Source organism: Pelodiscus sinensis, chromosome 1, assembly GCF_049634645.1.
Source record: "Pelodiscus sinensis isolate JC-2024 chromosome 1, ASM4963464v1, whole genome shotgun sequence".
Lineage (NCBI taxonomy): Eukaryota > Metazoa > Chordata > Testudines > Trionychidae > Pelodiscus > Pelodiscus sinensis.
The window spans coordinates 26755519-26781461 of NC_134711.1; the positions used below are offsets into that span (position 1 = coordinate 26755519).

General features: G+C 45.7%; 1 protein-coding gene and 1 long non-coding RNA gene across 4 annotated transcripts in view; both read right to left on the minus strand.

Annotated features, from left to right (window-relative positions):
* COG5 (component of oligomeric golgi complex 5) overlaps positions 1 to 25943 on the minus strand; it is a 349021-nt gene that overhangs the window by 207808 nt on the left and 115270 nt on the right. The gene's annotated exons all lie outside the window — the stretch shown is intronic.
* On the minus strand, positions 1215 to 24209 carry LOC142829130 (uncharacterized). 2 transcript variants are annotated; one of them, XR_012903444.1, is made up of 3 exons: positions 18942 to 24209; positions 6093 to 18798; positions 1215 to 5284 (listed from the first exon to the last, which is right to left on the minus strand). It is a non-coding gene; the product is annotated as an uncharacterized LOC142829130 (long non-coding RNA). The 2 variants fall into 2 exon arrangements; XR_012903445.1 differs by having other exon boundaries at positions 1215 to 1972; positions 5171 to 5284; positions 6093 to 24209.

The window sequence follows — 25943 nt, forward strand, 5'->3', positions numbered from 1 at the left end:
TTGAAACATCATGGTCACAGGCCATAATGGTGATGCCTATTCTGTTTTACTTCAGTATTACTCAGCTTTCCCAAAAGAATCCCACCCAATGCTTGTTTTCAGTGGGGCTTACTCCAAAATTAAGTGCACTCCAAGCACTCTCAGAAGTAGTGGGAGTGACAGTGGAAGTGGGGAAGATGAAAGCTAGTTGTATGAGTTTTAAAGACACTGTACATTTAGTGTACATTTAGACTTGTCAGAGTTAATGAAGTCTGAACATTTTAAAGAAAGTTTTAAGGACAGCCATCAGCCAGCAACTCAGAAGACTGCTTCAATTGCAAACGTGAATCAAATATAAGTGCTATTGTGTTTGTGTGTATGATTTAGTTCTTACCATTCCTCATGTACTGCTGCTGTATCTGCAGCTTGACACAGGTAATGAGTACTATGCACTATTTCCTAAATTAATAAAAATCAAGTTATCTTTAAAAATTACACATTAGAAGATGTAAAATGCTGTATTGAGCTGTAAATTAATATGTTTTAGTGATCAGATTTGCACTATTGTTTGAAGAAATATGTGAAGTAGAATCAGTGGGAAACTTGATTTAAATCAATTTTTGGTGACAAATTATGATTTAAAATCAATTATTTTAATCACCTTGATTTAAATCAATCCACCCTGATTCAGGTTAAAATTTTTCAGGCTTAGTCTCTTTCCAGAAGGTTAATATTCATTTGGAATTGTGAACAAAGATAGGGAAGTCCTTTTTAAATATGAAGGGAAAAAATTAAAGAATAGATATCCCTCAAAATTCTTGCAGCTTCCCTTCCCTTTAAACAGTTCTGTAGTTGAAACAGCTGTGTACATATACTGTACTTGATATATGGTATCAAAATACACATCAGTTTCAGGAATGGGCAAGAGGGTAAGTGCTTTCTTCAAAACTGGCTTTTATTTAACCAAAATTCTAATTTGAAAATTGCACTTTATACGTGCATAGTACAATTGAGTTTAATGGTTTAGTATTTTAGCAACATTTACCATGGCAGTAGAGCTGGATTGCTGGGGCTACAGAACGCCTGGGGTTGGCTGCTCCCCAAGTTTTATGTGCCCTAGTCACAGAGCACCAGTAGAGGGTATGACAGGTGAGGCAGCCTCAGGAAAGTTTTTCACTAGTGTTTCTAGCAAGCCGGAGGAGGGGGGGGGGGAGGAAGGGGGAGAGAGAGAGAGAGAGAGAGAGAGAGAGAGAGAGCACATGTCAGTTGCTTATATCTCTGTCTCCTGGAACAGGATTTCAAGATCTGGGGCAGCTGTGACAAAACCAAACAGTTGAATAATAAACAATTCCATCTTAAATTGTAATTTGCACCAGTAATTAATCACATACCCTTTTTCCCCCACACTGTAAAACAGATCTCTGCCATAAACATTGATTTATCTTACCTGGCAGCCTCACAATAGGTGAAGGACATAAAGCTTGACCTCATTGATATTAAAAAGCATCTCGATAGGAAGCAAATGCTTTTCTCCAGCATGGTGAAACAAATGGCTTTAGAAGACTCCTATGTACAGGGCAGGCCTACCATATGCTTGTGTTGGGTTCCTTCCCCTCCCCCCCAAAAATGACTATCATTTGAACTGAACAGAGTTTATTTTATGTTATAAATACTTCCTAACACTGTTATCATCATCTATGACCAATCCCTCCCACAGTAGAAAGTTATGCATTTCTCAAAGGAGGATGTATTTCTGAATTTGTGCATTAAACAAGTTGACAAGAACAATATGGGGGGGATGAATGAGGAAAATTGATTTTAAGAGCATATGAAAAAGTTTTATGCAACTTCATGGAAGAGTTAATTCTTTTTGTTCTCTCAGGCTGGAAGTCAGATGCCAGGCAGGCTCTGGAACTGATGGAATTGAATTTACTTCTATTTTTATCATCATCATCACTGACTTGACAACGAGCTCCATATTTTGGAGGCATTCCTGTGAAAATGCCATGATTCAGAAAATAGCTTAAAAGCATGAAGATAAACATTACTTAGGTCTAATTGCAAGTTATGCCTCAGAACTCCCACATTCACTTAGGGCTGAACCAGTGAGGCTTGAACTTCTTTAACCCCACCTTCATCCATTTTTTTCAAATACAGGTAGATGTGTGACCTCATTGAATATTTATTACTTTCATTCAATATATTAACTAGCTTCATATTTTTCTGGTAAGTGAGCTTTGGTTTGGGTTTTGTTTTGTTTTTTAAACAGAGGCAGATTTGTTAGGAATTCTTTTCCCCCCTCAGCCTGCCCAATCAGAATACTGTATTATATGCTGGGTAGGGAGAAGGGAATAAAATTATTTTGCAGTATCCTCAACAGTGACTTAAAACACAAAACCAAACCATTTGCCATTTGTCACAATTGTGTACATTCTAAAAGCAAAAAGCTTAAATTGTTTCTATAACTCAGCCACCACTGACTTATCCCTGGATCCTAAAAGGTGTGTCTCAATTATATGTATTATATATGCATTAGGAAAACACATACACAGTCTTGCAGAGTATTTGTGTGCTAACCATAGGTACGGGATGTTTGCATACATGCATACTAGAACAAATTTATTTTATTGTAAAAATCTGACAAAATGATGTAACAACATATGCAACACATTAACTGGTTACTCCTTAAGGCTGGAATAAGAGATATAGAGTTACTGATGGGAAAAAGAAAGAATTCCATCCTCCCAAGGAGATTCCCAGTTAGAAATAAAAGTCCCCCCAAATCTCAGCCCTTTTGAAACATATCAAAACGTTAATTTAACTGAAACACCTGAACTCCCAAATGGAGATGTTTATGTCCATGAAACAAAATCTACACAATTTAAAAGTTCAAAAACATCTGTAACACAATCAAATCTCATATCCCTCTGGTTATGATGTGATAACCCTTTCCCTGTAGGGTAACCCTGTAAATAAACACAGTTGAATTTGACATAGCCAATGTAACCATTAACCTCTAAGGGTGTGTCTAGACAGCAGCCTTCTGTGGGAATAAGCTACATAATTTGCAATTATGTGTAGCACAAACTACATACCTTATTCCAAGTAAGTTGAAAGAGCTTATTTTGAAATTTGGTGCTGTGTAGACAGTGCCAAATTTCAAAATAAGGTACTATTCTGACAAATTCCTTAAGAGGGTTACAGGGAAGCCTGAATAGAGTGCCTGCTATTTCAGGAAATGGCGGGAGCGTTTAAAGACATGGCATTGCTATTTCAGGGTACTTCCAGTATCCCGAAGTAGCGCTGCAGTCTAGACGTACCCTAAGGGAGAGAGATGTTAGAAATTTGTGGTGGCAGAGCAGGAAGATGTCTTCTTCTGATGTTCCTAACAGAGGGCATTTGGTTGCCCTCTTAGTCCTATAGCCCAGCATTAGCGGAGATGGTCTGCACTTTCTTATATAGGTAGAGGTATCCACATCCTCTCCCATACAGGATTGCATGTGTCACCTACTCACTCATTCACAGTCATGCAACATCACTGGAGCAGCTACACCAATCCCTGATATGGAAAACAACAAAAAGTACTGACATATATTTGACTTTCATGTATGAATCGTTTAATCCTTTTTGAAGATGGATGCCTGTAGAAGCAGCTGTGAGCAATGAGAGAGAACCAAAAGTATGTGATCTGACATTTTCAGAGCATATTTTGGAAACCTTTGTGATAGAAAATCACTATAGAAATTTTGTGTTATGTGCAATGAAGTGGTCACCTCTTTTGCTACCCCCTATCTTTGAAAGAGTACACAAGGCTTAAGACCTAGAAAACTAGACAGCACTCTAACTTCTTGAAGTCTTGAAAGAAAGTCTTGAAGAACTATGATCATGCAGGCTTTTCCAACAGCTCTAAAACTATTTTGATCTAATACACACAATATTCTCGGTGACAACAATTACTGAGGAAAGATTTCTAAGTCTGATGTCAGTCTACTGACTGAATTAAACATTTTAACAAAGTTAAATATTTTCTGGGCTACATATCATGTAAACTCACAGGAATTAAAGAGAAAGCTTACTATACCAAAAAGGCAAAAAATCATATATGCAATACATCTCTAGCATTTACATCTACAGCATAAGGCGAAATCAGATATTGTCATTTACATTAATATAATTTTGTATCATCTGAAACATTTTACCCACGTTTGTAGCTTATTTATGATCATGTTATAGATTATTTCAAATGTAAACAAAGATATCATAAGGTCATACTTGTGCCAGCATTCCACCTCATCTTATTCTTCTAATTATGGTACTATTATTTACTATAGATAATTTTTAAAAAAACCTTCATAATCAATCCACTATGTCTTAACTTGAGACAGTAAAAGTGACAGCATTAATCTCAGGAGACAGCTGGATTTTTCAACTCTTTTTGAGATATTCGGGCTCTCTTGGAAGTTGAGTCAATAAACCAAGAACGAGAGCTTTCCAAATACATCTGCAAGACTTCTTTGCAGGTACGTAAAAATCATACACTTCATTGATTCCAAAGTAAATGTAGTTGTCCCAGCTGCCCTACATACACACATATAAGCAGACTTCATAGTAGCATAGATGCAAAGTTATGTACAGCATATGTGTGAAAAATAAGGAGATAGGAAGGGGAGGAAGAATGAGCAAAGAGGAAAAGGAGAGATAAAGAGGCACCCACCAGTGGAATGGTATGAGGGTAAGGGAAAAATAGGAATGGCAAAAGAATAAATGAAAATCAGAAAGAGAAATGGGGATAGAGAAAAGGAAGAGTCGGAAACACAAAATGATATAACATCTCTGAATATGTACAGACCAAACTTGTTAATTAGCAAGAATCACACAGTATGTATCAATTTTCCACTTCAACAATCCCGCTCCCACATACACACAACCAAGCCAGTAGTGTGAGTTTCTTACTAACCTATACCCACTGCATTCCCACTCAAACTTCAGGAGAACATCCAAGAATGGGAAACAAAGGAGCTTCAAAGCTTTTTATATAAATCTTCAAACTGCAAATTCACATCACTCAGAACAAAAGTTCCTAGCAGAATATTTCTTAAATTCTAGCAGGTGTACTATACACAAGCCTTCCCTGAAACTATGCTTCATATCAGCATGAAAGTAGTTCAGAAAGATGGGGGAACACACTCACTTCTGCAGGAGATAATTATATTAATGACATTCTTTTGTCACAAACTCATGTCACAGAAATTATTCTTTCCCCTTAATTGGGCTTCTCCAGTGGCTGAAGAAAAACTTCTTGTTTCTGAAAAGAAATGAGGGCTCATTTAATTAAAGGTATTTGCCTCCGTGATTTTGATTTACTAAAGCTCCTAGTATAACTAACTATTAAAAATAAGGAAATATTGTATGGTGTAATAAAAATAGGTTTAACTCCCCAAATCCGAGACACTCTGATCTGACAACATACACAGTCCGGCAGGACCACAGATGTTGCTGGACCAAAGAACCCTGGAGGTTGATAGTGAAAAGTCAGCCAGGAGTCTGCAGGGGCTGAGAAGCCCCGGCTAGGGGTTCCAACCCTGTGGAGCCCCAGCACACTGAGCCCTGGTAGCATCTGGGAAACCTCAGCCCTGGCTAGGAACCCCCAACAGCTGTGGGGTCAGTAGCGGTCGAGGATACCTAGCTGGGAACCCCCAGCAGCAGTGAGATTGGCAGGAGCTTGGGAGCCCCAGTCCTGGCTGGGAACCCTGGCGGCAGCAGAGCTGGGCCGGAGCTGGCAGTGACCAGAGAACCCTCCAGTGGCTGTGGGGCTGGCGGCAGTCGGGGAACCCCTGTGGCAGCAGGCCTGCCAGCAGCCAGAAAGCCCCAGCTCCACCCGGGAACCCTTAGTGGGAGCTGGGCCAGCAATGGCAACAAGGGAGCCCCATCCCTGGCCAGGAACCCTGGGAAGCTCCAGCAGCAACAGGACTGTTGGTGGCCAGAGACACTGAACCCTGGAGAACCCGGCCCCAAGGGGCTGGCAGTAGGGCAGGGAAGACCCCGCCTTGGGAGCCGCACCACCCTGGAGAAGAGTGAAGGAGTGGTCCAGTGGCTAGCAGGGAAGCATTCACCTCCCTGGATCCAGCAAACACCCTGGTTCAGGACTGCTCAGGTCCCAGGGGTACCAGACCAGGGAGGTTCAATCTGTGCTTACATGGTAGCCCCATTGGGTGTCACAGGACTCAAACCTAAGCATGGGGTTGCCAAGCAACAGCCTTACTCTCTGTGACACTGCACTGCAAGGTCAGATGAGGGAACAGCAGCTAACACTCTGGGTGCTGGGACAATTTGCACAGCAGGGATGCTGAGAGCCACTGAAGCAAAGTGTAAACTATATAATGGAAATCACTTCAAACGGGAGGGTGCAGGAACATGTTCAGCAGCATTAATTCTAGCCCCTATGCTAACACCCCACTGTCAAAAACTACATATACTGATTCAGCTAGGTCAGGTGACTAAGCAACAGATTGTCATTGGACATGGCCAGGCATAAAGCTTCCTGTTCCTGTCTCTCACCTTGTCTGAGCAACTAATTGCAAGGCCTGCTGCTCACCAGAGTCGCTAAAACCATGTTCCTGCCTCTTTGCCCAGGTTCTACTCTTTGCTCATGTTTCTGATCCTTATTCCTGGTTCACTGCCCTAATTCCAGTGACTGATTCCTGCTTGACCCTTGGAGTGACTTCTGATTCTAGTTCTAGCTTACTTCTTGGCTACTGACTCTTACATTGACTTTTGGTGTGGCTCCTCACTCTGACTCTTGACTGATCTTCAGTGTGAACGCCAACTGTGACTCAGCTCCTATCCCATCTCCCCCTTATGGCTCAGTGATACCGTTATTTGTAGGGCCTTAAACATTTTCACAGTCAAATGGTATTTCTGTGCAAAGTCACATTGGATAGGGGGCAAATACATTTCCAAAAATACTATACCATGCTTAATTCAAACAATTAAGAAAATGAAGGCAACCTTATGATTCAGACTAATGTCTTCCAGAAGTGTTAAAAATTCCCTTAATCTGTCCACAATTTGATCCAGCAGGAATGTAAATGCCATTATTCTGGTTCTGAATGTCAATGGATTTAATTACTAAGCAAATTTTTTTAAAAAAAAAACTATGTACTTAACTGCTTACGGCCTAAGGAACCGCTGAATTGCTACAGAAACAGGTGTAGTCTAGGGATTTAGGCAGAAGACAGGGAATCACAATTTCCAAAGTGCTTATTTCTCTAGTCATATCAACTTGGGGTTGACTTGTGCAAGTCAATTAAACACTCTGCCTTAATTTCTCATCTGTAAAATAGGGGTGCCACATAGTGAACTACTGCATTTGGAAGAATAAGATTATATCTGTATAATATTTTGAACATGAAAACCAGTGGGACTAGGATTTGATCCAATATAAATTGGAGTGAAATGGAAAAGAGGTGAGTATTTGTCAATTCCACTGACATATGGGGTTCTCTAATAATGAAAATACACATTCTTATGTGCCTAGCTAAATCAGGGACATATTAAGATACATTTTTGTGTGAAATGAAGGTAGAAGGCCTATGGCAAACTAGTAGAGAAAGGCCCATCTAAAATATTTTAATTCATGAGGTCAATGACTAAGTTCCTGCAAAGGCTTGGGAAAAGTCTACCCTTCAAAGCCCGTTCCTCTTAAAGAGCAGACACATTGTATGTTGACAGAAGGAGGAGTACTGTTGGCATAGTAGTACCACTTCCCTGAACATTAGCTATGCTAACCAAAGTACTCTTATCAGCATCCTTATGTTTATAGCGGGAGTTTCACCAGGATAGCCATGTTGACTTATGGGGCTTATTTCCCCCCCCCCCCCCACACACACACACACACACACTCGCTCTCCTAGTTGCCATAGCTCTGTCAGCATAACTTTGTAGGACACAATAAAGTCTAACACTCATCAATAATGTTAAGCGTGAAGGTAAGTTTTTGCAGAACAGACATGAATCGTCAGTAATCTTAAAATAGTGGCTGCTCACTTCTATTATTTCTTTTTGAAAAAAAGCTTTCTGTGAAAAAGATTTACAAGAATCATGTAAGGATATACACACAATGGATTTTTTGGAAAAGAGTTTGGTTCACCCAACTTACACTACAGTAAATAAGGAATACTTTCAGTGGAAGAAGGAATTGCTCACCTTGTGCAGTAACAGTGGTTCTTCGAGATGTGTGTCCCTGTGGGTACTCCACTCTGGGTGCTGGTGCGTCCTCGTGCTGGCAACTGGAGATTTTTCCAGCAGTTTCCAACATGCCGCGCACGTGCAGTGGTGCCCCCTTGTGTCATTGGTGTCTGTTAGGCGTGCGCGCGGTACAGCCCCTTCATTCCTTCTCTGCCCATGCTGTTAGCACATGGGGCTCCAAAGCAGGGGAAGGAGGGAGGGTAGTGGAGCACCCACAGGAACACACATCTCGAAGAACCACCGTCACTGCACAAGTTGAGTAATTCCTCCTCCTTCAAGTGGTGTCCCTGTAGGTGCTCCATTTTAGGTGACTACACAGCAGTTGTCGGCCCGTGAAGGTGGGTTTGGAGCCCTGTCTTTGTTACTGAGGACACTACTGCCTGTCCCACCACCATAGATGATGCAATGGAAGAGGAGAGAGAATAATGCTGTGAAAATGTATGGTCTGATGACCAAGTGGCGGCATTACAAATGTCCTAGAGAGAGACGTTGCTGAGGAAGGTGGAAATGGAAGACATCGCCCTGGTGGAATATGCTTTGATAACTCCAGGTAAGTCTTTATCATGAAGGGTGTAGCATGTGTGGATGCATGAGGAGATCCACGTCGAGATTCTCTGTGAAGAGACTGCTTGTCCCTTGGATCGTTCTGCATAGGACAGAAACAGTCTAGGGGATGCAAGCCAAGCCGTGGTGCGATCAATATAAAACTCAAGTGCTCTGAGGACGTCGAGGGTGTGCAATGCTGTGTGCACGGGATCAGAATGTGGTTTAGGAAAAAAGGCAGGTAAGTGTATGGGTTCATTGACGTGGAAGGGGAAAGGTACTTTGGGAAGAAACTTCGGGTGGGGTCGAAGTGTAACTCTGTCTTTGGTGAACACAGTGTATGGAGGTTTGGCCATCAGCACAGGAAGTTCACTTACTCTCCTGCTGGAGGTTATTGCAACCAGAAAGGAGACTTCCATTGATAGATAGGACCAAGAGCAAGTCGCTAGAGGCTCAAAGAGTGAATATGTCAAGCTCTTAAGGACGTGATTCAGAGCCCAGATAGGGACTGGTGGGCGGATGGGTGGAAAGGTGTTCTGTAGGCCCTTAAGGAATCTCTTGGTTATCGGATTGGCGAGGAAGGAAGCACAATCCTCGGCACAATGGAAAGCTGCTATGGCAGCTGCATGTACCGACAGTACTGAGAGCGAGGCCAGATTGCTTAAGGTATAACAGATAGTCCAATAGAAGGAGGAGGGAGGTGGATTCTGGGGATGTAGTGTGAGATCTTTTGAACCAATAGGAGAATCTCTTCCATTTATATAGGTACATTTTCCTGGTGGATTGTCTCCTACTGTTGATCAGTATTTCCTTCACTCTTTCTGAACAGGTGTTTTCGGCATCTTGAAGCCATGGCGGAGCCAGGCGTGGAGGTGGAGTTTGTGGGGTTCTGGGTGGAGGTTCTTCCTGTGATTCAGGGATAGGAGATTGCACTGAAGTGGGAAGACATACAGATCTGCGATTGTCATCCTGTGGAGGTAAGGGTACCATGTCTGCCTGGGCCACAGCTGGTGCGATAAGTATCACCCGAGCTTGGTCTGTTCTGATCTTGTTGGTCATGAAACCTGCAACTTAGGGCATCTGCCATAACATTGAGTACCCCTGGAAGGTAAGAAGCAGCCAGCATAACCCGGTGCGTCAGGCACCAATTCTATAATTTGTTGGTCTCCGCACAAATGGAGGGGGATCGTGTACCTCCCTGTCGATTGATGTAATACATGCACGTGGTGTTGTCCGTCATTATAGTGATGGACTTGCAGGCTATATGGGATAGGAAATGCTGGCAAGCATACCAAACTGCTCGTAGTTCTAGGAGCTTGATAAGGAATGTTTGTTCTGTAAAGAACCATTTTCCTTGAGCCAGGATAGTTTCTAAATGGGCCCCCTAGCCCAGGAGCGATGCATCGGTCATCAGTGTAAGTGTGGGGGTAGGTTGTTGGAATGGTACCTCTTCTAGCAGATTGTGTGAGTTTGTCCACCATTGAAGGGAGTTGAATATCCGTGGTAGAATGGTAACTAGCTTGAAAGCGGATCTCTGGATAGTATGTAGGTTGTGGATAGCCAAGACTGCAGGCCTCTCATGTGAAGCTTTGCTAGCTTGACAACGTATGTTGTGGATGCCATATATCCGAGCATTTTGAGGCATTCGCGAACTGTAATGGTCGTTGTGGACTGTACCACTACGTTAAGATTGTGCATGGTATCGAACCTATGTGCGGGTAGTGTAGCCTTTGCCTCCACCGTGATGATGAGAGCTCCTATGAATTCCAACCTCTGGGTTGGGTGGACATGGACTTTGCATAGTTTATGTGAAACCCAAGGTTGAGAAGAGAGTTCATAGTAATATCGATCATGTTCTTTGTTTCCTGGAAAGACATGCCCTTTATCAGGCAATCGTCCAATTTTCGGACTATTATGACTCCTTGACATCGTAGTGAGGCCATTACAACCACTAGAGTTTTGGAGAATACTCTGGGGTCTGTTGAAAGGCCAAAGGGGAGTACCCGGGATTGGTAATGTTGGCGTCCCACCGTGAATCATAAGAAAAGTCTGTGTGCGGGGTGGATTGTAATATGGAAGTAGGCATCCTGAAGGTCGAGAGCCAAAAGCCAATTTCCTTGCTCTATTATGGGGATTATTGTTGCTAGGGTCACCATCTTGAATCAGTGATAGGCCACGTATTTGTTGAGCCTCCTTAAATTCAGTATAGGCCTCTATCCTCCACTCTTTTTCTGTGTTAGGAAATAAGTTGAGTAGAACCCTCAACCCTGAAACTCTGTTGGTACTGGTTCTATCGTGCTCAAGTGTAGGAGATGAAGCATCTCTTGCTCAAGGAGAGTTTTGTGAGTGGGGTCCCTGAAGAGGGACGGGGTGAGGGGTGCGTAGGGGGAGGAGAAATAAAGGGGATAGCATAACCACATTGAATGAGTTCTAAGACCCATGTGTCCAATGTTATCTGAGCCCATTGTTGGAAAAAAGGGGAGAGGCGATGGTTGAACTGTGGTCAAATGGGAAGCAGCGTGGCCACGGGGGGAGGTGGCCTTCTGGCTCTCAACCAAAACTTCAAATTTGTTGTTTGGAAGCGGACAACTGAGCGGAAACCAATTGGTGCTGTTCCTAACATTATGGTCTGAGGCCTATATGGCTCTCTTGGTCTCTGATAGGTGGTGTATCCGGCTCTTTTGAATGGAGGTATGTACAACCCCAAGATCCTGAGCGTAGCACGAGAGTCCTTCGTGAAGTAAAGTACTTCATCTGTTTTCGCTGCAAAGAGATGAGTTGTTGAAGGGTAAATCTTTAATCTTCTGTTGTAGTTCCCTGGGAACACTCGATGCTTGTAGCCATGATATTCTGTGCACCACAACTGCAGATGCTGTGACACATGCAGCTGTATCCGCTATGTCCATCGCTGATTGTAAGGCAGTGTGCGAGATCATATGGCCTTCTTGTATGATGTTGAGAAGCAACTGTCTCCAGTGTTCCGGGAGGTGTTGGATGAGTTCTTGTAATTTTGAAGTTTGAGTAATCATAATCTGCAAGCATAGCAGTGTAATTTGCTGCTCTAGGGAGTACTATAGCAAAGGAGTAAACCTTGCAGCCCATGACGTCAATTTTCTTATGGTCCTTGTCATGTGGCATTGTCCTGATATTAGGTTGTTTAGCTCTGTCTCACCGAATCAGCTACTAGTGAGCTTGTTGCTGGATGAGTAAAAAGAAAGTCCAAGCCTTTGGGCATGATGAAGTATAACAATCAGCTCTTTTATTGGTTGGGCTGATGGAAGCAGGAGTTTGCCAGACATTATCTGCTGGAACCATGATAGCTTCATTCATTGGGAGAGCCATCCTGGAGGAGGTAGGTGGTTGTAAAGTTCACAGGCGGCAGTATTGTTTTACTTGTACCTCCCGCAAATCACGTTCCTGTACTAAGGCTACTCTTTTAAAAAGATCCTGGAATTTCTTTGAATCGTCCTTTGGTGGGGGGGAGGGGGTGTCAGAGATAACTGCCTCATCCAGAGGGGAGAATGAGTTGTATACATCAGGGATCTGTCCTCACTCTCTGACAAAGAGTATTCTATGTCAGAATGCACTGGGGAAGCAGGGTCCACCACTGAGGTCAGAGGTTGGGGAGAGGCCGGAGGCAGTTTAGATGCTGTGGAAGAAGCGATGTGGTAGCTCCTGCGAGGGGGATGTGGGTTCCAAGACTACCACTGTCTGACATATGGTGGCGGTGGGTACTTGTACTGCTGTAAATACCATGGTGGAAGAGGGGGTGAGTATGCATACGTGATGTGCCGAGACTGCCAGGACGGAGGTCTGTGAGTTGGAGCCGTTTCTCCTCACGACACTCCAGCCCAAAGCTCTGTGCCAATCTCATTTGGAGAACGAGAGTGATTGGATGATCTGCACGAGTACATGGACCGTATGGAGGAGCTTGGCAAGACCGGTGCCACTGGTGTGCGGCTCCTGGCCGGGGAATCTTATCATGGGCGCGCTTGGGTCGGTGCCAATGTATGCTGCCTGCTCGGTGCCAATGGCGTCAACAGTGCCGTGTGGTCAGGGGACGGCTCTTCAGTGCAGGACCTCTTGAATGATGAGGCCGGTGCCGAGTGAGGTTGGTATTTCGGTGCCAAGCGGTCTCCGTGGTGCTCCTTCGGTGCAGTCAGTGCCACTGTCTTCTGTTTTGGTTCTGAGTGTGCTCTCCTCTGCAGTGCCAGCATGGACGATGCCATCCCTGAGGTGATGGACCTATCCACCATGCTGACCCTTGTGGCTGTCAGTGCCGAGGATAACGATCGGGCCGGAGACTAAACCGTTTTGGAGAGAGGCACAGCGGGAGAGGTAGAGGGATGAGTTTTGTCCATACCTTTCATTTGAGAGCTCAGTTTGGGGAGCATTGGAGTGTCTTCTGAGGAAGGTTGAAGAGACTTTTCGAAAAGCAAAGTCTTCAACCTATTGGCTTGGTCACAAAACGCTCTAGCTGTCAGCTTAGAGCAGTGAGGGCACTTTTGTGTCTGGTGTGATTCGCCAAGACACTTTATGCATTTAGAGTGCCCATCGGACACGGGCATAGCATCCCGGCAGACCTCACACAGCTTGAATCTGGGGGATCCCAGCATGAGGCACAGCAAGAAACAGCAGGCCGCAAAGAAATTTTTTTTTTAAACTGGCAGAGGGGAAACTATGAGAAATAACTGGGATTCTTGTTATCCTTTGTCAGGAAAATGAGAGAAAGACAAGCTCCATCTGCTGCCGAGGACGGTAGAAAAGGAACTGAGAGTTCGCTCCATGCACACGCCTAGTAGACACCAATGGAAAAGAGGTGGAGCGGTGGAAACTGTTGGAAAAAATATCCAGTCACCTGCGCAAGAACACACCAGCACCCAGGGTGCAGCACCCACAAAGACACCACTCGAAGGAGAATCAATGTTACTTCACATAGTTTAACACCAGTGTAAGTTCATAAGTTTGTAAGTGAGGGAGAAAACCCTGTTGAGAGTCTATGGGTTAAGTTTGAAGGAGCAAACAAGAGCAGTGATGTTGTGCTTGGTGTCTGCTACAGGCCACTGAATCAGGTAGATGAGGCTTTCTTCGGACAACTGAGAGAAGCTTCCAGATCGCAGGCCCTGGTTCTCGTAAGGGACTTTTAATCACCCTGACATCTGTTGGGAAACCAATATGGCAGTACACAGGCAATCCAGTAAGTTTTGGGAGAATGTTGGGGACACCTTCTTGGTACAAGCGCTGAAGGATCCGACCAGAGGCCGTGCGCAGCTTGACCTTCTGCTCACAAACAGGGAGGAACTAATAGGGGAAGCAGAGGTGGGTGACAACCTGGGAAGCAGTGATAATGAGATGGTAGATTTCAGGATCCTGACCAAAGGAAGTAGTAAAATACACACCTTGGACTTCAAAAAAGCAGATTTTGACTCCCTCAGAGTGTCATGAATGCTTAGCACCTCTTTAAAATTAATTCTATACCAAAAGCACAGACAGCTATGTTTAAGAGGAAGTAGCCTAACCACAGACTACATGAATTATCTTTTTGCTGTTAAGAAGGAGTGCATTAGGAAATGTGTTAGGAAACATAATTTAGGATGACCATTAAAATTTGTAGAAGAAAAAATTCCTTGCATCTTAATTACAAGAGCTTCATCTCATTCGCTAGCTCTTGAGTAACACACCAAATTTGGTGAAAGTAGAAAAAATTCCTTGCATCTACTTAAAAGATCCTCAGCTAATTTGCTAGCCTTTAAGAGAAAAAAAAAATTTGCATCTCCAATTAATCACAGAACTGTATAGACAATGAGAGATCAGGCCATAAATACCCTGTAGTAACGACTGTGGGTACCTCATCATCTACAACTCATTCTGGAAACTGAACTCATAGACTCATAGACTTTAAGGTCAGAAGGGACCATTATGATCATCTAGTCTGACCCCCTGCAAAGTGCAGGCCACAGAATCTCACCCACCCCTCCCAGAATAATCCTCTCACTTATATCTCAGATACTGAAGCCTTCAAATACTTTGAAGACCCCAAGATGCAGAGAATCCTCTAGCTCTGATCTGTACCCCATGCTACAGAGGAAGGTGATAAACCTCCAGGGCCTCTGCCAATCTACCCTGGAGGAAAATTCCTTCCCGACCCCAAATATAGCGATCAGCTAAACCCTGAGCATCTGGGCAAGACTCATCAGCCAGACACCCAGAAAGTTCTCTATAGTAACTCCTATCATCCCTCCATTGACCTATTCCCACTGATAATGAATGGACAATTAGTTACCAAGATCATGTTATCTCATTAAACCATCCCCTTCATAAACCCATCCAGTTTAATCTTGAAACCAGATAGATCTTTTGCCCCCACTACTTCCCTTGGAAGGCCATTCCAGAACCTCACTCCTCTAATGGTCAGAAACCTTCATCTAATCCAAAGTCTAAACTTCCTACTAGCCATCTTATATCCATTTGTTCTTGTGTCCACATTGGTATTAAGTTAAATAATTCCTCTCCTTCCTGGTATTTATCCCTCTAATATATTTAAAAAGTACAATCATGTCCCCCTTCAGCCTTCTTTTGGTTAAGGTAAACAAGCCAAGCTCCCTGAGTCTCCTTTCATAAGACAGGTTTTCCATTCCTTGGATCATCCTAGTTGCCCTTCTTTGTACCTGTTCCAGTTTGAATTCATCCTTCTTAAACATGGGAGACCAGAACTGCACGCAGTATTCCAAATGGGGTCTCACCAATGCCTTGTATAATGGCACTAACACCTCCCTATCCCTACTGGAAATACCTCGCCTAATACATCCCAAGATCGTATTAGCCTTTCTCACAGCCATGTCACAATGGCGGCTCATAGTCATTTTATAATCAACCAGGACTCCGAGGTCCTTCTCCTCTTCCGTTACTTCCAACTGATGTGTCCCCAGCTTATAACTAAAATTCTTGTTATTAATCCCTAAATGCATAACCTTACACTTCTCACTATTAAATTTCATCCTATTGCTATCACTCCAATTTACAAGATCATCCAGATCTTCCTGTATGATATCCCGATCCTTTTCTGAATTGGCAATAGCTCCCAACATTGTGTCATCCGCAAATTTTATTAGGACACTTCCACTTTTGGTGCCAAGATCAGCAATAAAAAGATTAAATAAAAATGGCCCAAAACTGATCCCGGAGGAACTCCGCTAGTAACCTTCCTCCAACCCGACAGTTCACCTTTCAATATGACCCGCTATAGTCTCCCCTTTAACCAGTTGCTTATCTCAACTTTCATATTAATCCCTATCTTTTCCAACCTAACCAATCATTCCCCATGTGGTACTGTATCAAATGCCTTACTAAAGTTGAGGTAGATTAGATCCACTGCATTTCCTTTATCTAAAAAATCTGTTACTTTCTCAAAAAAGGAGATCAGGTTGAGAGGTTAGGCACAAACTACCTTTTGTAAAACCATGTTGTAATTTGTCCCAATTGCCATTAGCCTCAATGTCTCTAAGGGTATGTCAACACTACAGCGCTAATTCGAACTAACTTAGTTCGAATTAGTTAATTCGAACTAAGCTAATTCGAACTAACGCATCTAGAACTAAAAACTAGTTCGAATTACGTTTTGCTAATTCGAACTAGCGCGTCCACACTGATTGGACGCAGGGGCGCATTTAAGGGCAGCTGAAACCGGTTCTGGCAGGGCATCGGGTCAGTAGTTGCTTTGTGTGGCTGCTGTCTGAGGCTCGTGCTTAAAGGGACCCCCACGGACAGCCGGTTCTCAGCTTTTCCTGCTTGCTTGCCAACCTCGCCGAAGGACAGCAAAGCGTTGATCTCTGCGCCCGTGTGTGCTGGTGCTTGCCTTCGGGGACGCCGCCGCAGGTGGCAACATAGAGCCAAAGCTCGCCCTGCACCTTCTGGTGCACTTTCTGGACTTGCTGCTGCAAGCCTGCCAGCAATGGCTCGAGGCTGCCTGACACCACCTGGTGAATGTCAGCCCCCTGCCTCTCCGCCTGGCTGCCCTGGAGGCCGTGGAGGAGCCCCGGCGGCGCCCCGGCACTGGCGTGCCCCGCCGCATCTGGACACCAGCAGCGACTGGTGGGACCGCATCGTCCTGGAGCGCTGGGAAGACCGACAGTGGACCCAGAACTTCAGGATGAGGAGGGACACCTTCCTGGAGCTCTGCGAGTGGCTCGCCCCTGCTATGCACAGAAGGGACACTCGCATGAGGCCCGCCATCCCCCTCCGGAAGCGGGTGGCCATCGCCCTCTGGAAGCTCTCCACGCCGGACAGCTACCGATCCGTCGGGAACCAGTTCGGCGTGGGGAGATCCACCGTCGGAGCAGTGCTCATACAGGTATGGCACTCGTCGGCCACTGCGCCGGGGGAGAGGGGGACTGCGAGGAGGGGATGGGCCGCCCCAGGGACAAAGGGGGGGAGGGAGGAGGCGAAAGCGCCCCGCACCGGAGGGGTCGGGCTGTCCCAGCCGTACTACACGCCGCCAGGGGGGTTGCTTCCGGGAGTGGGACGCGGGGCACTGCCAGGGCACGAATGCTCCCAGCCACCCGGGCGCCCCACTGATTGGCGCTTTGCTGTGTCTCTCTCCGCAGGTGGTCAAGGCCATCAACCGGGTGCTGCTCCGCAGGGTGGTCCGCCTCTCCGACCCGGACGCCGTCATCTGGGGATTCGGCGCCCTCGGCTTCTCCAACTGCGGGGGGGCCATTAACGGGACGCACATCCCCATCCGTGCCCCGGAACACCAGGCGTCCCGTTACGTGAACCGTGAGGGGTACTTCTCCATCCTCCTGCAGGCCGTGTGTGACCACTGGGGACAGTTCATGGACATTAATGTGGGCTGGTCCGGCAAAGGACGCAACGCCCGGGTGTACCGCAACTCCTCCGTGTGCCAGCGGCTGCAGGCCAGGACCTTCTTCCCCGACCGCCACATCAGGGTCGGGGACGTGGACATGCCCGTGTGCCTGGTGGGGGATGCCGCCTACCCACTGCAGCCCTGGCTCATGAAGCCCTAAACGGGGCACCTCAATCCCTCCCGCCAGGCCTTCAATGCCAGGCTGACCAGGGCCCGCATCGTGGTGGAGGGGGCCTTTGGGCGACTGAAAGCCCGCTTTCGATGCCTCCTCACCCGTCTGGACCTGGCCGAGCACAACATCCCTCCCGTGGTGGCAGCATGTTGTGTGCTCCACAATTTATGTGAGAGAAAGGGGGAGGCTTTCCTGCCAGCCTGGATGGCTGAGGCTGACCGCATGGCTGGACACTATGGTCAGCCCCGCACCACCGCCGTCCGGGAAGCCCAGCGGGGGGCCGTCCGGATCCGGGAAGCCCTGCGGGAGAGCTTCCTGGTGGAGGAGGAGAACTGACCTCTCCCTGCATGCCCCACTGGGCCCTTCTTCCACCCTACCCCCTTCCGCTTTCCCCTCCCTACCTACTGTCAAATAAAGACACCTGTTTTTCAAACACAAACGTCTTTTTATTAAACATAACTGGGGTGGGGGGATAGAGGAAGGAGGGTGGGAGAGGGGAGGGGAAAACCTGGGACGAGGGAGCTGGAAGGGGAGGGAAGGGAGGAAGGGAAAGGAAAGCTAAGGGGTGGGGGTCCGGCTGCCTCTCCTGTCTCGCAACACTGCGGGTCCGGGGGCGTTGGTGGGGAATGGTTGTGGAGGGTGGGGCAGGAGGGACGGGGGGGTGCGGAGGAAGCAGGAGCGGGAGCAGGAGGGGGAGCTGGGGGAGCAGGGGGAGGAGGAGGGGGAGCACGGGGAGCAGGAGGAATTGGGAAGCGGTCGAGCAGGCTCTGGAGGTGGCCTCGCAGGGCACGGCCCTGCTCCACCAGTGCCTCCAAGCTCCTCCGGCGCAGTCTCAGGTCCTCTTGGACCCAGTGGTCCTGGATACGGAGCTGTTGCTCCAGGATCCAGAGGTGCCGCCTCTGGTACTCCTCCTGGTTCCTGGCTCTCCTGCTGGCCCGGGCGCGGACGGCTGCTGCAGGCGGGGTGGTGCGCCCTGCAGTCCCAGGTGCTGCGGCTGTGGTGAAAAAAGAACAGCGGTCAATTACCCCAGGGGCCCAGGTGTGCTGCTCCGTGGTGGGCAAGGCCCAGGCGCACGGTCCCGGGGCTCCCTCTCACCCCAGTCCCCCGTACACATAAGGGGAGCACGATGGTACTCACATGTGGACGCCTCCTCGGCTTCGGATGACACAGGCGAGCGGCTCTGTGGGGTGCCTCGGGGGTCCCAGGTCCTGGGCAGGCTGCCGGCAGGCTCCTGGCTCTCGGAGCCCTCCTCCTCCTCCTCCGTCTCTGGGAGCGGTCCCTCTGCCCCGGGGTCTATCACGTCCTGGGGGGCAGGGATGGCATGAGCCCCCAGGATGCGGTCCAGAGCCTGGAAGTGGGGGCACGCCTCCGGGTCGGCCCCTGGCAGGCAGGCCCGGTAGTAGGACTGCAGCAGGTTCTTGATTTTCCAGCGCACCTGCTCCCGGCTGCGCTGGTGGCCCCTGGCGGCCAGCCTGGCAGCCATGCGGCCGTAGACTGCCGCGTTCCTGTGGCTAGTGCGGAGATCGTGGACATTGGAGGCTTCCCCCCAAACCTCGATGAGGTCCACGATCTCCGCACTAGACCACACGGGCGCCCACCCGTTGCGGCCCCGGGCAGGGTCCTGGGAGCTGCCAGGCTGGTCCCGGGAAGAGGGGGAGGGCTGGGTGTCATCGGGTGGCTGGCTCATGGGGTGTGAGCTGCTGGGTGTGCTGGCACGGGTGCTGGCAGCCTTGCAACTGGCACAAACTGTGTAGCCAGCCAGTGGCCCTTTAAGGGCTCCGGGGCCGGGATGGGGGCAGTAGAGTTTCCCTGGTGTTGGCCAGAGTGGCCACCAGGGCAACCTGGGAAGGGCTAGCCTCCCACTAGTTCGAATTAAGGGTCTACACAGCCCTTAATTCAAACTAGTAAATTCGAACTAGGCTTAATCCTTGTGGAATGAGGATTACCTAGTTCGAACTAAGCGCTCCATTAGTTCGAATTAAATTCAAACTAACGGAGCGCTAGTGTAGCACCTATGAAAGTTAGTTCGAACTAACATCCGGTAGTTCGAACTAACTTTGTAGTGTAGACATACCCTAACTACTTTCTCCCTTAAAATTTTTTCCAGGATTTTACATACTACAGATGTCAAACTAACAGGCCTATAGTTACCCGGGTCGCTTTTTTTCCCTTTCTTAAAAATCGGAACTATATTAGCAATTCTCCAGTCAAATGGTACAACCCCTGAGTTTAGAGATGTATTAAAAATTTTTGCTAATGGATTTGCAAGTTCATGTGCCAGTTCCTTTAATATTCTTGGATGAAGATTATCTGGGCCCCTCCGATTTACTCCCATTAAGCTGTTCAAGTTTAGCTTTTACCTCGGATATGGTAATATCTACCTCCATATCTTTAGTCCCATTTGTTAAGTTACCATTATCCCTAAGCTCTTCATTAGCCTCATTAAAGACTGAAGCAAAGTATTTGTTAAATTATTGGGCCATTCCTAGATTATCCTTAACCTCCACTCCATCCTTAGTAATTAGCGGTCCTACTTCTTTTTTTGTTTTTTTCCTATTTATATGGCTATAAAACCTTTTACTATTGGTTTTAATTCCCTTTGCAAGGTCCAACTCTACCTGACTTTTAGCCTTTCTTTCTCATTTTTCCCCTACATGCTCTAACCTCAATAAGGTAGCTTTCTTTACTGATTCCTCCCATTTTCCACTCCTTATATGCTTTCTGCTTTTTCTTAATCACCTCTCTGAGATGCTTCCTCATCCAACTTGGTCTAACATACCTGCCTATAAATTTTTTCCCTTTTCTAGGGATACAGGCTTCTGATAGCTTCTGCAACTTTAACTTAAAATAATTCCAGGCCTCCTCCACTTTAAGATCCATAATTTCTTTAGTCCAATCAACTTCCCTAACTAATTTCCTTAATTTACTAAAGTTAGCCCTTTTGAAATCAAAAACCCTAGTCTCAGATTTATTATTGTTTATCCTTCCATTTAATTTGAACTGAATTAGCTCATGATCACTCGAGCCAAGGTTGTCCCCTACAGCCATTTCATCTATGAGGTCCTCGCTACTCACCAAAACCAAATCCAAAATAGCATCCCCCCTTGTTGGTTCAGCAACTACTTGATGAAGGAATTCATCAGCTATCACATGCTGCTCTCTGACGACAAGAGGCAGGAGGTCCATACCAAGGCAGGCATCGTAACAGCATTCGTCGTCCTCTACCTGGCCAGTAGAGAGATGCTGCTATACCTGATCGGGTGAGTCAAAAAACTTAACAAAAGACTCTGAAAAATCTAAGAAAAAAAGTCAAAAAATCTGACAAAGTGTCAAAAAATCAAATCAAGAAAAACAAAATCATCTTGATAAGCTATAAGATCAAGGATACTCATAGTTGCAATTCTTTAAAAAAAAATTAATCTAGATGAAATTAAAAAATCAGATAACGAGTTAGCTGACGTCACTAAGTATCCTTGTAATCACTCTAGCAGAAACAATTTGCTTTTTGTATTTTTCTTTTTTTATTCATTTTCTTTTAATTCTTAGCTGTTATCTTTTAACTTTGTTATTCATTAAGTGGCAACATCAATAAAGTTATGCTCATTAATTAAAACACAAATTGGTACTTGGTCTAAATTTATTGACGAATTCCCAGGTAAGCAAGGGAGCAGACCAGAGTGCTGCACAGTCCTAGCGAACCCAAGAGAGGGGAGCGGTTTGCTTAATTGCGACCACTCACCGCACAGAGATTTGATGGGCAGAATCCCCTGGGATGCTAACATGAAGGGGAAAGGAGTCCAGGACAGCTAGCAGTATTTTAAAGAAGCTTTATTGAAGGCACAGAAAGAAACCATCCTGATACGTAGCAAGAGAGACAAACATGGTAGGAGACCAGATTGGCTTACAGGGGAAATCCTTGGTGAACTTAAGCACAAAAAGGAAGCTTACAAAAAGTGGAAACTTGGACAAATGACCAGGGTCGGGTTTAAATGTATAGATCGAGAATGCCGGTGGGTTATCAGGATAGCGAAAGCACAAATGTAATTGCGACTGGCTAAGGATGTGAAGAATAACAAGAAAGGTTTCTGCAGGCATGTTAAAAAGAAGAAGGTGATCAGAGTGGGTATGCGGCCCTTACTGGATGAAGGAGGTAACCTAGTGACAGATGATGTGGGGAAAGCTGAAGCACTCAGTGCTTTCTTTGCCTCTGTATTCACGGACAAGATGGGCTCCCGGACTAATGCGCTAAATTACGGAAGATGGGATTAAGATGGACAGCCCTTGGTGGGTAAAGAACAGGTTAGGAACTATTTAGAAAAGCTAAAAGTACACAAATTCATGGTCTGGACTTAATGCATCCGAGGGTACTGAGGGAGTTGGCAAATGTCATTGTGGAGCCTTTGGCCATTATCTTTGAAAAGTCGTGGAGGTCGGGAGAAATCCCAGATGATTGGAAAAAGGCAAATGTAGTGCGCATCTTCAAAAAAGGGAAGAAGGATGATCCAGGGAACTATAGGCCGGTCAGTCTTACCTCGGTTCCTGGAAAAATCATGGAAGGGATCCTTAAGGAATCCATTTTGAGGCACTTGGAAGAGAGGAAAGTGATTAGGAATAGTCAGCATGGATTCACAAAGGTCAAGTCATGCCTGACCAATCTGATTAGCTTCTATGATGAGGTAACTGACTCTATGGACGTGGGAAAGTCAGTGGATGTGATATACCTTGACTTTAGCAAGGCTTTTGATACGGTCTCCCACAATATTCTTGCCAGCAAGTTAAGGGAATGTGGATTGGATAAATGGACAGTAAGATGGCTAGAAGGCTGGTCCCAGCGGGTAGTGATCAACAGCTCGATGACAGGATGGCAGTCGGTTTCTTGTGGAGTGTCCTAAGGTTCGGTTCTAGGACCAGTTTTGTTCAATATCTTTATTAATGACCTGGTTAAGGGGATGGATTGCACTCTCAGGAAGTTTGCGGATGACACTAAGCTAGAGGGAGAGGTAGATACACTTGAGGGCAGAGATGGGGTCCAGAGTGACTTAGACAAATTGGAAGATTGGGCCACAAGAAATCTGACGAGGTTCAACAAGGACAAGTGCAGAGTCCTGCACTTGGGACAGAAGAATCCCAAGCATTGTTACAGGCTGGGAACCAACAAGTTAAGTAGTAGTTCTGAAGAAAAGGACCTGGGGGTTACAGTGGATGAGAAGCTGGATATAAGTCAACAGTGTGCCCTTGTAGCCAAGAAGGCTAACAGCATATTAGGTTGCATTAAGAGGAGCATTGCCAGCAGATCCAGAGATGTCATTATTCCCCTTTATTCGGCTCTGGTGAGGCCACATCTGGAGTACTGTGTCCAGTCCTGGGCCCCCCCTCCCCCACACTTCAAAAAGGATGTTGATGCATTGGAGAGGGTCCAGCAGAGGGCAACCACAATGATTAGGGGGCTGGAGCATATGACTTATGAGGAGAGGCTGAGGGAGTTGGGTCTGTTTAGTCTGCAGAAGCGAAGAGTGAAGGGGGATTTGATAGCAGCCTTCAACTTCCTGAAGGGAGGTTCCAAAGAGGATGGAGAAAGGCGGTTCTCAGTAGTGACAGATGACAGAACAAAGGGCAATGGTCTCAAGTTGAGGTGGGAGAGGTCCAGGTTGGATATTAGGAAAAACTATTTCACTAGAAGGGTAGTGAAACACTGGAATGGGTTACCTAGGGAAGTAGTGGAGTCTCCATTCCTAGAGGTGTTTAAGTCTCGGCTTGACAAAGCCCTGGCTGGGTTGATTTAGTTGGGATTGGTCTTGCCTAGAGCAGGGGGCTGGACTTGATGACCTTCTGAGGTATGGTTCTATGATTCTATGATAATCAGATCTTTGTTGTAGGTTTCTGCTTACCAAGTGCTCAGATATCCTGGTAACTGGCACAGTATAAGCCTAGATTGGATAATGCCGCTAAGGATTTAATAGGTTATAACTTTCTGATGTAATTAAATAAAAAGAATGCGTCATACCATTATGTTGTCCTTGTAGCAAAACATTCACCATTTTCTTCTCTGCACATCTAGTTACAACATGCATTCTACTTCGACCATATTCTCCTCTCCTCATGGCTCGCTCTCCCCTCTTTTTTGTACACCTCCTGTCCACCCATACGCACTTCTCATGCCTTCATCAAAACATTTAAAGCTGCAATCTATGTTAGCCTTCGAGGTTTTGGTGGTTTTTTTTCCAAAATTGCATCTTCAATAAAAGCACACTTCATCTCCTCCCACATCTTGTGTGGCACATCACCAATAGTTTCCTGCAATTAGCTGTTGAATTACTCGATTTCACCCCCTTTTGAGTTAACAGATGGTGCATATACTTTAGTCAGACTGATTTACAGTACTCCAGCTACTTTTCAGCAGATTAAACTAATGCTGGCATTCTCAATGGTTTCTGACAGATATTTAAAACATATTTGAAAATTTTAATTTTAAACACAAATATGTGAAACCTTATTTTCAAAAATAAAAATCTTTTACCTTTGGAGAACAACCTGTGGCTGAATTTCTCTTGGCTTCTTCTGGTCATAACTGAATACGACATTAATGATGGGACTAATTTGTAAGAAAGAATAAACGATAGTTTATGTAACACTAGAGTTTAGAATCTGATTACAGGTGAGCCCCTCACTTACGACCTAATTGGTTCCTAAAGGACCATCATTAAGTCGAGCTGTTGTAAGTGAAACCCATTTTTTCCCCATAGGCGCAATGATAAAAATGGGGGTTCCATTCCTGGCCCGCTTTGCCTCCTGGGAGTTGTAGTCCACAGTAAGAGCTGCTCCCCGAGCTGGCTTGGGGGCTGTGCTGGGGGAAGATGGCAAGACGTACTGCTCTCAGAGCCAGCTCAGGGCTGTGCCGGCGAAGGAGGCAAGGCACTCTGCTTACAAAGCCGGCTGGGGGCTGTGCCGAGGAAAGGCAGCAGCCGGAGTAAGGCAGTCATAAATGCAGGGGGTCGTATGTCGGGTGGTCGTAAGTCAGGGGTCGCCTGTATCCACATGTGAAGTAAGTGCTGCAAGTGCATCTTCTTTCAAATCCCATGGTAGATATGAAGTTGATCAAGATTCTAACTCACGATAATCAACAGTGACTTGTCCATGGTAGAATAGTAATAGAAATGTAGCCGTATTAGTCTGGTGTAGCTGAAGCAAAATGCAGGACTATGTAGCACTTTAAAGACTAACAAGATAGTTTATTAGATGATGAGCTTTCGTGGGCCAGACCCACTTCCTCAGATCAAATAGTGGAAGAAAATAGTCACAACCATATATACCAAAGGATACAATTAAAAAAAATGAATACACATGAAAAGGACAAATCACATTTCAGAACAGAGGGGGATGCGGGGGGGGGGGGGGGTAAATGCCTGTGAGTTAATGATATTAGAGGTGGGGAAGGGGCGATGTCTGTGAGTTAATGGTATTAGAGGTGATAATTGGGGAAGCTATCTTTGTAATGGGTAAGGTAGTTGGGGTCTTTGTTCAGCCCCCAGAGTGTCACTGTCCTTTTCATGTGTGTGCATTTTTTTTAATTGTATCCTTTGGTATATATGGTTGTGACTATTTTCTTCCACTATTTGATCTGAGGAAGTGGGTCTGGCCCACGAAAGTTCATCGTCTAATAAACCATCTTGTTAGTCTTTAAAGTGCTACATAGTCCTGTATTTTGTCCATGGTAATCATTGGTAAGAATCACATTATTAAGGCTTCAAATGTTCCTTTCCATCCTATACAGCTAATGCTGTATAAAAAAGGCAGTATCTCATTCTTTCTTGCACCCCACCCCAATTTTTTTACAATGCTAAAAAGCAATAATCTAGATACATATTCGTAAAACACAAATCCTATCCCTAGTGACAAGCACAAATTAATGGGCTGTCACTGGGAAGATCTGCAGACACTAAGGAAGCAAGAAGGAAAACATTTCTACTCCATTCCCCACCAAAAAAATTTGCAGTGGCAGGGCCTACTCACTGTCAACAGTTCACAGACTTAAATCACTATTTTTATGTGCCCATGCAAGAGAGGGGAAAAAAATGGAACCAGTAATCCATATCGCTTTTTCTCTCCCTCCCTTTCCCTCCACCCTCAATATCCCTCTGT